This window comes from Canis lupus, chromosome 8 (assembly GCF_048164855.1).
Source record: "Canis lupus baileyi chromosome 8, mCanLup2.hap1, whole genome shotgun sequence".
Taxonomy (NCBI): Eukaryota; Metazoa; Chordata; class Mammalia; order Carnivora; family Canidae; genus Canis; species Canis lupus.
In genome coordinates, this window is record NC_132845.1 from 63,205,402 (window position 1) to 63,221,050 (window position 15,649).

The 15,649-nt window shown below is 44.3% G+C and overlaps 1 protein-coding gene across 3 annotated transcripts in view; it reads right to left on the reverse strand.

Annotated features, from left to right (window-relative positions):
* GNA12 (G protein subunit alpha 12) overlaps window positions 1-15,649 on the reverse strand; it is a 107,281-nt gene that overhangs the window by 16,887 nt on the left and 74,745 nt on the right. The gene's annotated exons all lie outside the window — the stretch shown is intronic.

The window sequence follows — 15,649 nt, forward strand, 5'->3', positions numbered from 1 at the left end:
TTTTTTTTTTTTTTTTGGGCAGAAAATGACAAGCTCATTTTAAAAACACATTTTTAAAAAGTGATCTACAATAACTTAATTTTACCAAAGAAAAACGTCTTTACAATGTCTGATTTCGAGACATCCTATGAAATGGGAGTAAGAGTGGGACTGGTGAAAGAAAAGGCTTACAGACAACTGAGCAAAATGAGAGACTGGTAATAGGACGTCCCAGGAACTCAAGTGGGGGAAAGGGACATTTTTCAAAAATATGGTGCTGGAAAACTGGTGATCTGTATGGGGGGGAAAAAGGAACACAGACCTTTATCCATATCATTGAGGAGAATTAGCTCAAAATGTGTCACAGACCTAAACGTAAAAACCAAAACTAAAACTGCAGACTTGAAAAAAACACATGACGATCTTTGTGTTCCTGGGTTAGGAAAAGATGTCTATGCTGGCAGACTTTTAAGATGAGCCTCAAGGACTGTGTCCGTGTAGTCTCCTTCCCTCGAGCCAGGCCAGAGCTCCTTGACTCTTTGAGTAGCTCCTTGGCTACTTTGAGTAGATCCAGGGAGGAGATCTGAGGTGGGCCTGATCTAATCAGATGAACCTTTCCCAAGAAGCATCAAGCTGTGATAGGAGGGGCCCCGTGACAGGGAACCCAGGGTAGCCCCTGGGACTCAGAGTGGTGGCTGGTTGACAGCCAGTAGGAAGATGAAATCTCTGCCACACAACTGCAAGGAGATGAGCTCTGCCGATGACAGGGGAGCTATCTGCAAAGGCCATTAAGGTGAGGCCACAGCCAAACGGACCCCTTGATCTCAGCCTGGAGAGACCCTGAGAGTGGACCCAGTGAACCCCAGGCACCAGGACTCCTGACCTGCACACACCGGGGGACAGCTCACTGTGTGGTGGCTTCACCTGGCTACACTGCAACACGACCAGGAGAGACACATGACCCAGAAAGGAAGGGTTAGCTTCACCTGCCAGCCCTCAGCTTCAACAGTGTCTTGGCACTTAGGTACTGAATGCTTGTCAGTGAGTGAAGACACCGCTTTTTTTTTTTTTTTTAAAGATTTTATTTATTCATGAGAGAGAGAGAGAGAGAGAGAGAGAGGCAGAGACACAGGCAGAGGGAGAAGCAGGCTCCATGCAGGGAGCCGGACATGGGACTTGATCCTGGGCCAAACACAGGCGCTCAACCGCTGAGCCACCCAGGGATCCCGACACAGTTTTTTTTCAAAGCAGACTCTCCTAGTGCTAGCTTAGACATTATTTTCTCAGATAACCGGGTGGATTCCTGACTTGTGTTTGAAGTCTAGGCCTTTTCTAGAGAAACTTGCCCCCACACTGGAATGGCAACAAGGAATGACTCCTCCTCCTCATGGAGCTGCCTGATTTACATAAAACAGAAGCTCTCAGATCTAGTGAGTGTCTGAAAGATCTCTTACTTTGCATTAGTCATTAGTTAACTCAGAACAAAAGGGATTAGTCAGAGTCTTGTTTCTTCAGGTTCTTTATGGAAAGCCCCCGTACTTTTACGGACTTATTCAAGTTAAACAAAGGAAACCCTTCTCCCAAACTATCACTATTTACTGTATTAGAAATTAGAACCTGACAGAGTTTAAAAATACAGGAACAGATAAACATGAATCCTGTTAGCCATCAGAGTGATGACATCATCACATGATGTCATGTGGCTTCTGGAAAAATCCACCATCTACTCTCAAATGAATGACAGTGAAAAAGACACATGATATCTCAGTATTATTCTGAAAGTCGTGTTGATCTTGAGGGGCCCCTGATAGAGTCTCAGGACCCCCAGACCACACTCAGAACCACTGCACTCAGAACGCTCCCAGTGGCAGGATCATCAAAGCCAAAGCTGGAAAAACCCAAAGGGTACCCCAAGTCCAGTAGATAACTAACTGGCAGCATCCTCTAGAGGAGCCCATGAGAATGAGCAAGAGGGAACTATTAGCATATGCATCAACACGATGAATCTCAAAATATTATGGTGAATGAGAAAAACAAGTCACAGTGAAATACTGGCAGTATTCTTGATTCACATGATGCTTAAAAACTGGGAAAGCTAAACACAATAGTTATAGTAGCTAAATACACATATGATGTTTACTTTGTAAGTGCTGGTGCTGATCTAAGTGCTTTACACTTATTAACTCAACCCTCAAAACTATGCTTGCGGTACGAATTTCTGTTCCATTTTACAGACGATAAAACTGAGGCACAAAGTGGTTAGAACCAAGCATGTTATAAGGGTTCCTTGTACTGCTTAGAGATACTTTGGTGGTAAAAATACAAATAAGAGGAATGATGAACCCAGATCAGAAGAGCAGTTATGATGGGGCAGTGGCATACTGAACAGTCAGAGCATGCACGGTGGTGGGTGGTAAATTACCACAAGTTTCTTCTTCTGAGCAGCAGGTACAGATATGGGAATTGTTATATTTAAATTGTATATATGTTTTCAGATCCTCTTCTATACTCATGCAGGATATGAGAAATACATGTTTTACAATTTTAAAAAAGAAGAGAGGGATGCTTGGGTGGCTCAGCGGTTGAGCGTCTACCTTCAGCTCCGGGCGTGATCCCGGGATCCAGGATCGAGTCCCACATCAGCCTCCTTGCAAAGAACCTGCTTCTCCCTCTGCCTATGTCTCTGCCTCTCTCTCTGTGTCTTTCATGAATAGATACGTAAAATCTTAAAAAAAAAAAAAAGAAGAAGAAGGAGGAGGAAGGAGGAAGGAGGAAGGAGGAAGGAGGAGGAGGAGGAGGAGGGACAGAAATCCAGTGAGGGCATCACAAAATCACCCCCCAGCCACCCCGCCCCAGCTGGCAACTCCCCTCTAGCCTTCTCTCAGGCAAGCACTGGTCTTACTGGAGACCCCTGGCCAGCACTTTCCCTAGATCCCTGGTGGAGGCTGCTTGCTTTCTATCCGCCCCCTCTCCTGCCACCAGGTTGCTTGGGCTGCGGCCACCAGTGGCTTTGTCACAGGACCATGAACACAGGAGAACAACATAATTTAAAAAGTACTACACAAAAAAGGCAGATATCTGGCATCGCAGACTGAGGACCTTGAAGTTGAGCAGAAAGGCCTCTGGTGGCCATATGTGAAACAGGTGCTTGGGCAAGCAAGGAAACTAGTGCTGGGTGAGGCAGGGTGCATGCTCCTGACCAGCCATCCCCTCTGTCCTGTGTCTTGGGGACGAAGTAAAATGTTGACAGAGGACTAAAGAGGTAGTCATTAGGATTTACTCAGGATTTCCAAGTGGAGGAGAGATCACTTTTACCAAACCCATTACCCAGGCTTGCTTCTAGGCAGCCCTGCCTTTGAAAGAAACTGAGGCACGGACTCACAAACATTGTACCAGTCCTGGAACATGGAGTCGGCTCATCACTGGTCACAGGCCAATCCAAGTCCCAGACAGGGGGCAAGCAGACACCAGAGCCTGAAGTGCCCTTCTAGCCGTCCAGACAACACTGAGGTTCTCCTCATCTCTGGTCATGGGGTGTGCTTCATCCCAAACCCCAGGACTCAGGCCCCCCCCCCAGGATGCAGCCCCCACCCCTTAGGACACAGGATCCACTGAGCTCCCAGGATGCCTCCCCAGAACCTGTGCAGGTCTACCCAGGTACATTTCACACCCTGTGAGTCCCACCAGAATCACCTCTAAAAGCCTGTGGCTGTCCCTTTAAGCCTCTGCACCCCGCCCCCACATCCCCCTTCCCTTCCTTCTGCAGCAGCTCATCCAGGGAGCTAAGTTTAGCTCCCACCACTTCCAGTCTTCCCTCTAGGGACATCCTCTGCTGGTGGGGCGGCCCCAGCAGCACAGCTTTCTGAAGGCCCCAGACGCTTGCTTCACTGAAAGCACTGAGAGCCTGATGGAGAACAGCCCTTGGGTCCCTGGGAGGACAGAGGACCCCCCCCCCCCGCCCCACAACAGTTTTGGGGGGCTGGAGTGGCATTCTTCTGTCTGGACTCTTCATCACTCCAAGGCCTCCTGTCCTCCACAGTGGGGACAAGGGCGGCCTGGTCAATCCTCACAGTCTGTGACTCATTTGGGGCCAGCTTGTTTTGGGCCTGAAACAAGAAAATCTAAATGGAGCCACAATGTGACATGCACCTCACAAACCCCAACCCGTTTCCTCTGCCACCTGGACCTTGGCTGTGGGAGTCCTTTCCTACTCAGGCTCATGGAAGAAAACCTGGTCTGTGCAGGAGTTCACGGGAGGTTCACATCCCAGCCTGCTGCACCCTGTCCCCTCCACTCAGAACCAGAAACCTGACCCAAAGCTGTGTCCAGACCAGGACACAGGCACATGGGCTGGGGCTCCAATGGGAGCTGCCAGTTCTTAGACACCAGGCCTCTGACACACACATGGTTCCAAGGATGGCTGATTTGCAGACAGATTTTGAGAAACTATAGAGGGAAAATAAAAGTAAGGAAAAGCCAGGAAACATATTTTTTTAAAGATTTTCTTTTTAAGCAATCTCTACAGTCTAACATTGGGCTTGAACTCACAACCCCAAGACCAAGGACTGCATGCTCCATGTCCTGAATCTGCTGGGCGGCCCCCAAGAAAGAGGAGATTGAAAGAGCTCTTCTGTAGCCACTGGAATGGACTGTATCATCCTCCAGAACCACTGCTAGCTAATCTGTTTAATCTCTAAGGACAGAAAAAAAACCCCTACTTCACAGTGTACATGTTTCCAAAACCAGCCTCTCAATCCTAAACTCAAACATATTTTCACTTGATGTACAATTTGGCAACTACTGGTCCTTCTTTCATATATGCTTGAATTTGCAAACAAAACAACCTCATGAATAGTTGCCAGAAAAGGCTACTGAGAAACAAAAGACATCGGCCGGCCGTGTTGCACTAAAAAAGATCGGCAACTACAAAGATTGTGTTGATACTTTTGGTTGTGGTTAGCGCCACACAGCTTTTTAGATCACTACTTCGAATTCGGCTCCCAGCCACGCTGTCTCATCGGTCAGACCAACAAACATCAGAGCCTAACAACAACTCAGGCTGTCCAGCTGCCCAGCAGATGAGCCATGACCAGAACCTGCCCGTGACCCTTTCATATACATCACGAACACCACAGCTTCATCCTCATTCCTCCACAACTGCCACCTCTCCTGTCAGTCCCCTAACACAAAATCTGACAGCAGAGAAATCTGTGAGACAAAATATGTCAAAAACCTTGACTCAAAACACCAAAAGCTCTGACTCTAGGGTTGAGGAGGGTGACACAGGTTTCATTGCTAGGAGGAGTTATAAGGGTCTAGCAGGTGCCCAGCTGGGAGATGCTGCACATACTCGATGTATGAAAGATTGCAGGTGGGGTATGTGGTTGGGTCACAACATCACTCACTTAGCTCTGCGGTGTCAGGCACGGTGCCATGCACTTGATGTGCATTATCCATTTAATCCAGACACAGTCTAGTTATTCCCATTTTCCTACTTGAAGAAACCGAAGCTTAGAGGTTCACTGGCCCCAGGTCGAAACAGCTGCTCAGCCCCAAAGGCCAAGCTCTTAAGCAGCCCACTTGCAGAGCTGGGTGTAACGTGCAAGCAGTGTAACTGACCACCAAGAACCACACGCTAAGCTCTCTATATAAGAGTTAAGTCCAAATGTGCTTCCGAAAAATTAAATTAAAAAATCGGAATGAGGACAGTAATCTTATTTGTCATATGACCTGTCAGGGAAACAGAACTCAGAGAGGCAAGACAATGAGAGGATAAATCATCTGGACTGGGCAGAGCTTTGAAGCCAACTGCTTCCCCCTCGACGGTGGAGGAGAGCCAAAGCCAAGGGGTCAGGGTGCTCTTCAGTGGGATGTTTACCCAGCCTTATCCTCCCCCCACCTCGGGCTGAACAAAAGGGAAAGAGAAGTACTCAAAGCAGCCTTCTCTCTGCCAAAAACTGACTCATCCACAATGCTTCAGCTTGGCTTTCTGGAGCAAAAGGCCAGCTCTGCTCGTGGAAGCAACCAGAGCTGTGGCTGGCTGGGAGGAGAGGGCCAGGGGCAGGAAGCCAAAGGCAGGGATGCCCCAGACGCTGCGGCTGGTGAGCCAGGGCTCTGCTCCTCATAAAGAGCCCTTGTGCTTTATGCCCTCGCCACCAGGGCTTGTAGGCTAAGGGTTCCGGTGCTCTTGGACCACAGGACCACTGACTCAGCACCCACCCCTCCACAAATACTCTGAAGAGACTGACCACTGCCTCTGGAGTCCTCTCTTCTTCCAGAATCACTGAAAACTTCTCTGCTAACAACGTTTGCAGGATTTCATGAGACCCCACCCCCCACCACAAAAGCCTAAGGAAGCACAGAATGGTACAAATGCCAAAGGTAACTCCCAGGAGAAAATGATGCCCCACAGCATGTGAGGTGAGTTCAGAGAGATCCAGACAGAATGACTTTATTGCAGTATGGATGTCAGCATGCACTTGGCACAGTTTATGTGCTTCATCTGGCAGAGAATGCTCAGAGCTCCAGCACAGGTAGCCTATAAAGGATTTCTTCCTTTGGCCTCGCCAGCTGTCTGAGTAAATACTTGGTCTGAAAAAGCTCCCTGAACTCCCTCACCCCGGCAACAGTGTAGTTCTGTTGAGTGGGATGAGGCTCTGATACGTGTGCATGGACTCCTTTTTTGACTACATGGTCCTATGATCTAAAGCTAGCTGAAAACAAAAAAGAACTATCTCAAGGTCTAAAATAGCTGGAGAGAACCATGCAAAGATTTACACTTTCCAGATAAGCATCGCAAAGAAGAGTCTCAAAGTAGGCACCTACTGGTTACTGTGTTGTGTTTACTACTGGATTGTGCCACCATACTTAAACATATGGAACCTTCACTAACTGCTCTCAATTAGCCTAAAAAAAAAAAAATTCACATTAGTGAACTTCTACCTTAAAAAAAGATTACCTTACAAAACAAAATGAGCAAATGATCTTTATTTAGGTTCTGCTTTGTCACCAAGGTGAGCCTGTCCAAAACCACCTGTAAAAGCAACATTCAGGTTAAGGCAAAAGATGAAAGTTTATGTAATAACTTTTGTGAAACCGATTTGCTAAGTAGTTTGGAGATCAGACCTCAGTGAGTAGCTAAAAGTCCTGATCAATTCCCTGTCTTTTTTTCCTTCTCTGCAGTAGAAAATGAGATGTGAAATAAACACCCAGTCCCCTTTCTGCCATCAAGAATCAGCGCCAGACAGAGCCAACTTAGAACTTGGACCTCAGGAGCAAAGTGCCACCTACAGGAGTGTGCTCTTCGTGGAACGCCCACGAATGTGCATAAACCCCAATTCAGGCTGCTTTTGGGGTACCTCCTTAGAACAACATCAGGGATTTGTCCAGGAACAGAGCCAAAGGAAAGGTAAGCCACCCACAGCCTGAGCAGCGGCAACCTTCTGGACAAAGGGGACATTTGAAAGGTGTCAATAAATTGCTTCTCAAAGCAACATGTTTTCCACCTCAAACGGAGAATTTTGCTTGATATTTCCGAAAAATGTTTTTAAACTCAGTCAATAAAGGAGTGAATTGTAGGGTTATTTCACAAAATCTTGCTTCTTAATGCTCAGAGAAGACACATATTTTATCATATTCTGCACTGAAACTGGTAGACGAAATTCCTTTTAAGAACAGAACATTCATTGAGAAGACAAAGCACTAGATTTATTAACGGTGCCTCCCCCTGCCCCTCAGCCCAGCCAGAAACACGGTTCCTGGTGACCAGCTCGGCTGAAGCTGAAATGAGCACTAATGACGGGGTAAGGTCTGGTCCTGACCCCCATGCTCCACTGAGTTTACCTAGGAAGTCTAATTCACTCCTTTCTTTCACAAAAAGGATCAAACTCACCCTTCTTCAGAGATCTGGAATTCGTACTGTAAAAATCACCTCCCAAAGAGCAAAGCTTCAGCTCTCTTGGGAGGCACCTTTAAATCAAGCCGTGTCCCTAGCCAGAGAATGGACAGCAGTTCACATGTCTATCGCACACAGCTGAATAGATCAAACGTGGCTTATCCACACAATGGAATACTAGTCAGGGATGAAAAGGAATAAAGCACTGACCCATGCTGCAGCAGGCACCAACCTCAGACACATCATGCAGAAGGAAGGCAGGCAGACACTAAAGGCCAAATACTGCATGACTCCATTCACATAAACCATCTGGAAAACCAACAGAGCAGAGAAGGGATGAGGGGCTGCCTGGGGTTATGTGTACATGGGCATGAGGGGCCTACGTTTATTGAGCCGTTTATGAGGACGGTTCAATTCGCTCAGAGTCAACAAATGGTACACTTAGAAAAAGCTGCTGAAAGAGAAAAAAAAGTTTCCATAAAACCAAGTTATTTACTCAAGAATGCTCCTGTTTTGCTCACACTGAGAATTAATCATCTCCATTTAATAACTTCTAAGTAGTTCGGGCTGGAGAACTATTTCAGAGGCTCAGGATTTTTGTGGCAGGTAAAGCTCCAATTATAAAGTCGGTTATGGGGCTGTTTTCATCTTTATTAAGTCACTGGTATTTAACAGAACAGCAGCAGGAAGTTACACAGACCCTGAATATCAATGAAAAGGACCTCAAGTTGATAACTGTGCAAGGAGCACCAGCCTCCTGCATGGTCCCCTCAAAGAGCCACCCCTGGCCCCGTATGTGGGGTGCAGAGACAGCAGGTGACAGGGGCTCTGCTACACTTTGCCAAGTCTCCCTACACTGATACAGAGCTTTGGCCTCTTAGAAGCCCCTAAAAAAGAAAGGCAGGAGCCAGTGCTTTCGCTTGGTCTAGCTGCCAGTCTGTGGAGTCACTCCCAGGGTGTATCTTCTCTGACAGCCTCACATTGGGGGTCTGGGTAGAAGCAACCACAGGTCCTCCACCTCCTTTCACAGGACAGGCACTGACACATGTGGCCCAAGAAGCCTGTCAGGCTGCATTTTACATATTCTCCTCACATTTATCGACTGCCAAACTCCTTTTCCATGTGAGGCTAAAAAGTCTACTCTCTTTTAAATATCAGGGGGGAGGGGGAACCTTCTTTACAATGTATGTTTATGGGGGATCCCTGGGTGGCTCAGCAGTTTAGTGCCTGCCTTCGGCCCAGGGCGTGACCCTGGAGTCCTGGGATTGAGTCCCGCATGAAGCCTGCTTCTCTCTCTGCCTGTGTCTCTGCCTCTCTGTGTCTCTCATGAATAAATAAATATAATATTAAAAAAAAAAAACCAACAATGTGTCTTTATGAAAAAAGGAAGGCAAAATCATTACCTTAATAATTTAACTAAAAAAATTTTGGTACCTGATTGGAACTATGTCAGGTAGAGACATAGCAAGGATTAAAAAAAAAGCATTCAGAAAAAAATTCTAAGATAAAGACTGAAACAGAAGGTGGGGGGGAGAGAGGGGGCGAGGAGGGAGGAAGGGAGCTGTCCGCAACCCAGTGAGGCACACAGCGGTTCTCAGAATGCCTCTTGCGACTTCTAGAAGTTCGACGTGATCTCAAAAAAAAAAAAAAAAAAGGAAAAAAAAAGGCTAAAAAATTATAACCAGAGACTTTTTGTCTTTGTGAGAACAAAAGCAACAATGCTACTGGAGGAAGATGGTTAACAATACTTGAAAAAGCCAGCCAAGTAAATGCCTACTCAAAGTTTGTTTTAAGAAATTCTTTCATAGAGATAAAGGATGGGATGGTGCCCTGTCTGCAGAAGGGCTGCCTCAGGGACTCACAAGTGAAACAGATCGTCTGATATAAAGACACTGCAGGAAAAGGAGTCCAAAGCTCCCTTGCAAAGGTTGCTGTGCCTTTTCTGGAAGTCTCCCAAGGCTGTTGCCCTGGACTCTTCACCAGTTTATTATTCACTGAGATGTGCATCTTATGTTCCTGGGGTTTTGCTGACCAGATTACAGTTGAGATTCTGTATCAAGTTAATTTGTTCAATTATCTGAATTCTCCAAACCATGGTGGAGCTGGACTTTTAGACTTCAGGCTTCTCTCTGCTGCATCTGGGTATCAGGTTTTACTTTGTTTCTACATATCAATTAGTTATTTTCTCTACCACAGTTTAGGGATCCAGAATCATGCTTTTACTTGACTTAATGCTAAAGAATTTTCTCTCATTCAAATATTTTGCTAAAATCATAACTTTAAAAAAAGATTCACAAATTCTGTAGGACTTTGGTTCTAATACTCTTAGTTGAGGGAAAGAAACCAAAAACATTTCTAACCCAGAACCTATCAGCTAATTTAATCAAAGCCAAGGTCTGTCCTCTGAGCTGTAGCTACAAATGAATGTGTCTGCATTTCTTGGCTTGTCTGCAAGCCTGAGGGGAGCTGAATACCACCCCTCCCCAGCAGTTTTCACCCCAGCTGGGTACTAGGCAGCATCTGAAGTACCTCTCATTTCTCACAGCACGTGCCAATGAATCCTGACCGGAATGCAGAGATTAATTACAGCTGGACTTGCTCTGCCCAATCCGTTTAGTGAATGGAGGCCCCAGAGATTTAAGGAAGCCTTAATTATTTAAAATGCTTCTGTTGAGGCTGAGTGCAGGACTGTTGAGGTAGGTCTACTTACTGCATTTTGTATGGTGACAAAGTAACAATCTGTACTGAAGAAAATGGGGATCCTTTATAAAGGGAAAAGAAGCACAACCCCTGGAATCCCTATTAAGTTTTCCTAAAATTTTCGCCCTTGAGATTTATAATCATTTTTGTTGAAATTAAGGGGAAAGTAACATTAATCTTGCCAGGCTGATGGCAAAAGTCAAAGCAAGCAGATTTTGTCCAATGAATGAATGGGCAGGGAATAGTGGGGACTCTTTAAACTCCAGAACTCACTTCTGGATTTTGTGACTCATATATTCACCACTAACAAGCAGGGAGATCTGCATCTGGTGTTTATCACTAGCAGCATATCTTGTAGTATGTTGCCCATTATCACACAGACATCTACTTTTCTTAGAATTGTGGTGAAGACACATAAAATATACCATCTAAATCATTTTTAAATGTACAGTTCAGGAGTGTTAAGTATATTCACATAGGCATAAAACAGATCTCTAGAATTCCTTCATCTTGAAAAACCTGAAATTCTTTTAACTATTAAACAACATCTCCATCCCTTGCAACTCCCCAGGCCTCTAGGGACCACTCTGCACTTTCTGGTTTTATGAATCTACCTTAGATACCTCATGTTAGTGTAATCATACAGTATTTATTTTTTGTGTGTCTAGCTGATTTATTTCACTTAACAAGATATTGTTAAGGTTCATCCATGCTGTAGCATGTGGCAGGACTTCCTTCTTTTTTAAGGCTGAATCATATTCTACTGTATGGATAGAGCACATTTTATTTATCCATCCATTTGTGATGGACACTTGGGTTCCTTCCCCTTCTTGGCTGCTATGAATCATGTTGCTACCAACATGAGGGTGCAAGCATCTGTTCTTTTTTTTTTGTTTTTTAGATTTTATTTATTTATTCATGAGAGACAGAGAGAGAGAGAGAGAGAGAGAAAGAGAGAGAGAGGCAGAGACACAGGCAGAGGGAGAAGCAGGTTCCATGCAGGGACTCAATCCCCGGATCCCGGGATCACGCCCTGGGCCAAAGGTGGGCCACCCAAGCGTCCCGCACCTGTTCTTTTGTATGTTAAGTGGGATTGCTGGATCATGTGGTAGTTCTACTTTAAATTTTTTGATGAACCTTGATGCCTTTTTTTTGATGCTCTTTTTAAATAGCAGTCATACTGTTTTACAATCTCACCAACTGCATACAAGGGTTCTAATTTCTCCACATCCTCCCCAACACTGGTGTTGTCGGTATTTCCCAGTTTTTTGACAGTAGCCATTTTGATGGGTGTGAGGTGATATCTCAGTATAGTTTTGATTTATTATTTCTTTGTTGATTGCTGATGTTGAGCACCTTTTGTACAGTGTTGGCCATTTTTGTATATCATCTTTGGAGAAAGATCTATTCAAATCCTTTGTCCTTTTTTTTTTTTGTCCATTTTTTTAAAAAAGATTTTATTTATTCATGAGAAACACAGAGACAGAGGGGAGAAGCAGGCTTCTCACAGGGAGTCTGATGTAGGACTCGATCCCTGGATCTGGAATCACGCCCTGAGCTGAAGGCAGACATGCAACTGCTGAGCCACCCAGGTGTCCCTATTTTTTGTTGTTGAGTTTTTAAAAAATATATTCTGGATATTAACTCCTCATGAGATATGTATATGTGACTCTCCCACTCCATAGGCTGCCTTTTCGTTCTGTTGATTGTGTCCTCCAATGCACAAAGTTTTTAAAGTTTGAGGTCGCTCTCTTGGTCTATTCTTGTTTTGGCTGCAAGTGCAGGTATACTATTCAAGAAATCACTGCCAGTGTCATAAGGTTTCCCCCTAATTTTCTTCTAAGAGTTTTATAGTCCTAATCTTAGGGTTAGGTCTGTAATCCATTTGGAGCTAATTTTTGTATGTGGTTTAAGGGCCCATATTTTTTAAAATATAGCATTCAACTGAATAGATGTAATAAAAATTTGTTTGACCTTATCAATAGCCATTTGGCATATTTCCAGTGTTTTGCTATTGTGAACAGTGATGACACAAATATCTTTTACATAAGCCCCTCATATGAGAGCAAATATCTCCTCGTTTTTTAGGAATTAAAATTAACTTTTGGCCGGGTTGTTTCAAATTTCACGTTTTACTGATTCATGTGTATTGCAATCCCTTACCTTGAAACCTTCTAGACTAGGTAGGTATATTTTGGAATTCAGAAATTTTAAGATTTGGGGAAGTAATATGGTTCATATGCTATACATTACAAAATGTCCCTAGTTGGGACCTAGGGTAGTACCTTATAACCTATGCTAATACTTGTGTAGTAATATACATGTATATGTCACACACACACACACACACAGGAGTATTTACAATCAGTGGGGAGGTAGACTATAAATGCCCAAAGGTAAGTGAGGTTAGGCTTTGCTAACAAGCAAGTGCTGGTCAGGTCAGATTGAGTTTTGCTGCCAAATAAGCAAGTTTCCATCACCAAAATCCATACACAAAATTCACAGAAGTGTAAGGGTTGAGGAACTGCTGATTTGAATCTGTATCTTTCAGCTTCACCATCACCGAGTTTAACCTAATGAAGGTGAGGAACCTTCCGATCTAGGTCCTGCCCTACCACACCAACGCTTCCCCACTCTTTCTCTGGTGTAGGAAACTCAGTTAAACACTAGCTATGTTGAGGACTGCTCAGAATGGAAATATCCAAGAGTCCTCTGAGATCTGCCCTTAAAAAATCAAGGACAGAAGGCACAGGGAAAAAAAGATTAGAATGAAGCCAAATGCTAATAGTGACCATTTCTCTTCCAAAATTGTTTTAATGCAACTATAGACATAAAAAAAAAATCATTCATTTATAAAGCTAGGTAACCAATGAATACATACAGGTAAAAAAATTTTAAAACCGAGATAAAAGCATTCGTACTCCCCCCACAACAGTTAGCCACTACTATCAATTTGGTACTCATTCTTCCAGACCTGTCTCTAAATTCCATGCACAGACGTAGCTGTAGAAATTACTAGTTTTATTTTATTTTATTTTTTTTAAATTTTTATTTATTCATGATAGTCACAGAGAGAGAGAGAGAAAGAGAGAGAGAGAGAGGCAGAGACACAGGCAGAGGGAGAAGCAGGCTCCATGCAGGGAGCCCGATGTGGGATTCGATCCCGGGTCTCCAGGATTGCGCCCTGGGCCAAAGGCAGGCGCTAAACCGCTGCACCACCCAGGGATCCCGAAATTACTAGTTTTAGTATTTGTTTGGCCTTATATAAATGGGATCACATGCTGCATATCATTTTTCAACTTAGATTTTACCATGTCTTAGAGTTATGTGAATCTTCATTCCTTCTAACCACCATCCAGGATCCTGAAGGGTGACGCATGCGATGTACTTATGTAGGATTACTGGTGGGCATTTCTACAGTTACAATTTCTGCTACCATCATCGATGCCATAGTAACTGTCCTCATACATACATGCCACTCCTGGGACATGCACGTCCGTAAGCTATGTTCCTACAAACAGAACTGCTGGCCCAAAGATTGTCCACATTTACATTTGTAATCACTCTGGCAAATTGCCTCGCCAAAAGGTTCTACCAATTATATCCCAAAGAACAAAGGCTGAAGGATCTATTTTACCATGGCCTCACCACAGGGCCGGATATTAGCAATCTAATCCTCTTCCCCCTGCCATTTGATAGGTGAAAAGTGGTCTTTCATTACTTTTTAAGTCTAGCCTCTTTCGGGGCAGCCCGGGTGGTTCAGCAGTTTAGTGCCACCCTCAGCCCAGGGTGTGGCCCTGGAGTCCTGGGATCGAGTCCTCTGTCGGGCTCCCTGCATGGAGGCTGCTTCTCCCTCTGCCTGTGTCTCTGCCTCTCTCTCTCTCTGGATCTCTGATGAATAAATAAATAAAATCTTAAAAAAAAAAAAAAAAGTCTAGGCTCTTTCCTGACCACTGGAGGAGGGAGGATTAGGCACTTTTTTGTACTTATAAAAAGCAAAAACTTTATAATAATGATAAAAATAGATGACAGTAACATGTAAAGGTAAGATTCAGTTCCAACTATAGATGGGCTTAGCATTATGAGGAAAATAGACTCTGTGCTCAACATTGTTAGGATGCACAGATAGCCATGCATACATCTAAAATGCATGACTTTACTCAAGTTCACTGCCATTTATAAAGAGGATAACCATATGCCTCAGTTTGCTTCGGGCACCCTATTTCAAGCTTATGGTCCTGGTGAAATTATCAGCAGAGTTTTTTTCCCCCCACTAACAACATGCCCTGATTCGTGTTATCAAATTACATGCTCACACCGATTTTACATGTAGATACATGGTGGCTCAGTAGCCACTAGAACTCTAGCAGGTCAGAGAGTTCAGGGGTGACATCAGCAGCAAGGCTAGTGATAGGGCAATGTGGCTCCCCTGGAATTGGCATCTCTTGTTAGTTTAAGACCTCACGGTTTCTGAAAGCTAATAGGAAGTGTGCCTCTGACTTTGTTTCCCCGTGCAGGATCATTACAGATCAGAATTACAGCACCCATTTGTTCCTTGGTTGTTCCCTGCTTAAATGCCAAGCTGTTCTGTTGCATTCTGGCAGTGTTTTAAGATCGTATGAACATGGATCTTGTGAGCATTAGGCTCTGATGACTTCCTGGTACAGCAATCACAGGAAGAATACAATTAGCGAATGAAATTATTACAATCAAAGAAAAGAGCCTAATGCATACAGAGTTCAGGAACCTCAACATGCACAGTGTTTCATTCAGCTTTCCAAAGAAAAAACAACATCCCATGTGTCTAGAGTTGCAAAACAATAACCAAACTTATTATGTATGGACAATGGATAAACTCAACTGCACAAGGTAGGGATACTGCTTTAAATCTACTGTTTCTGTCCCTCCCTTATCCTGTCATCTCTCCTAATAAAATATTTCTGCCTTCCATGTTTGGAAGACATAGTTTGTCTTTCTTTTCCATAAAAGGAGAAAAAAAAAAAGTCCAGATAATTAAATTTTTCTAATGGGTGCCAATAGTTTCAACTTCCGCACCACACTTCCCACTGGAAGGAC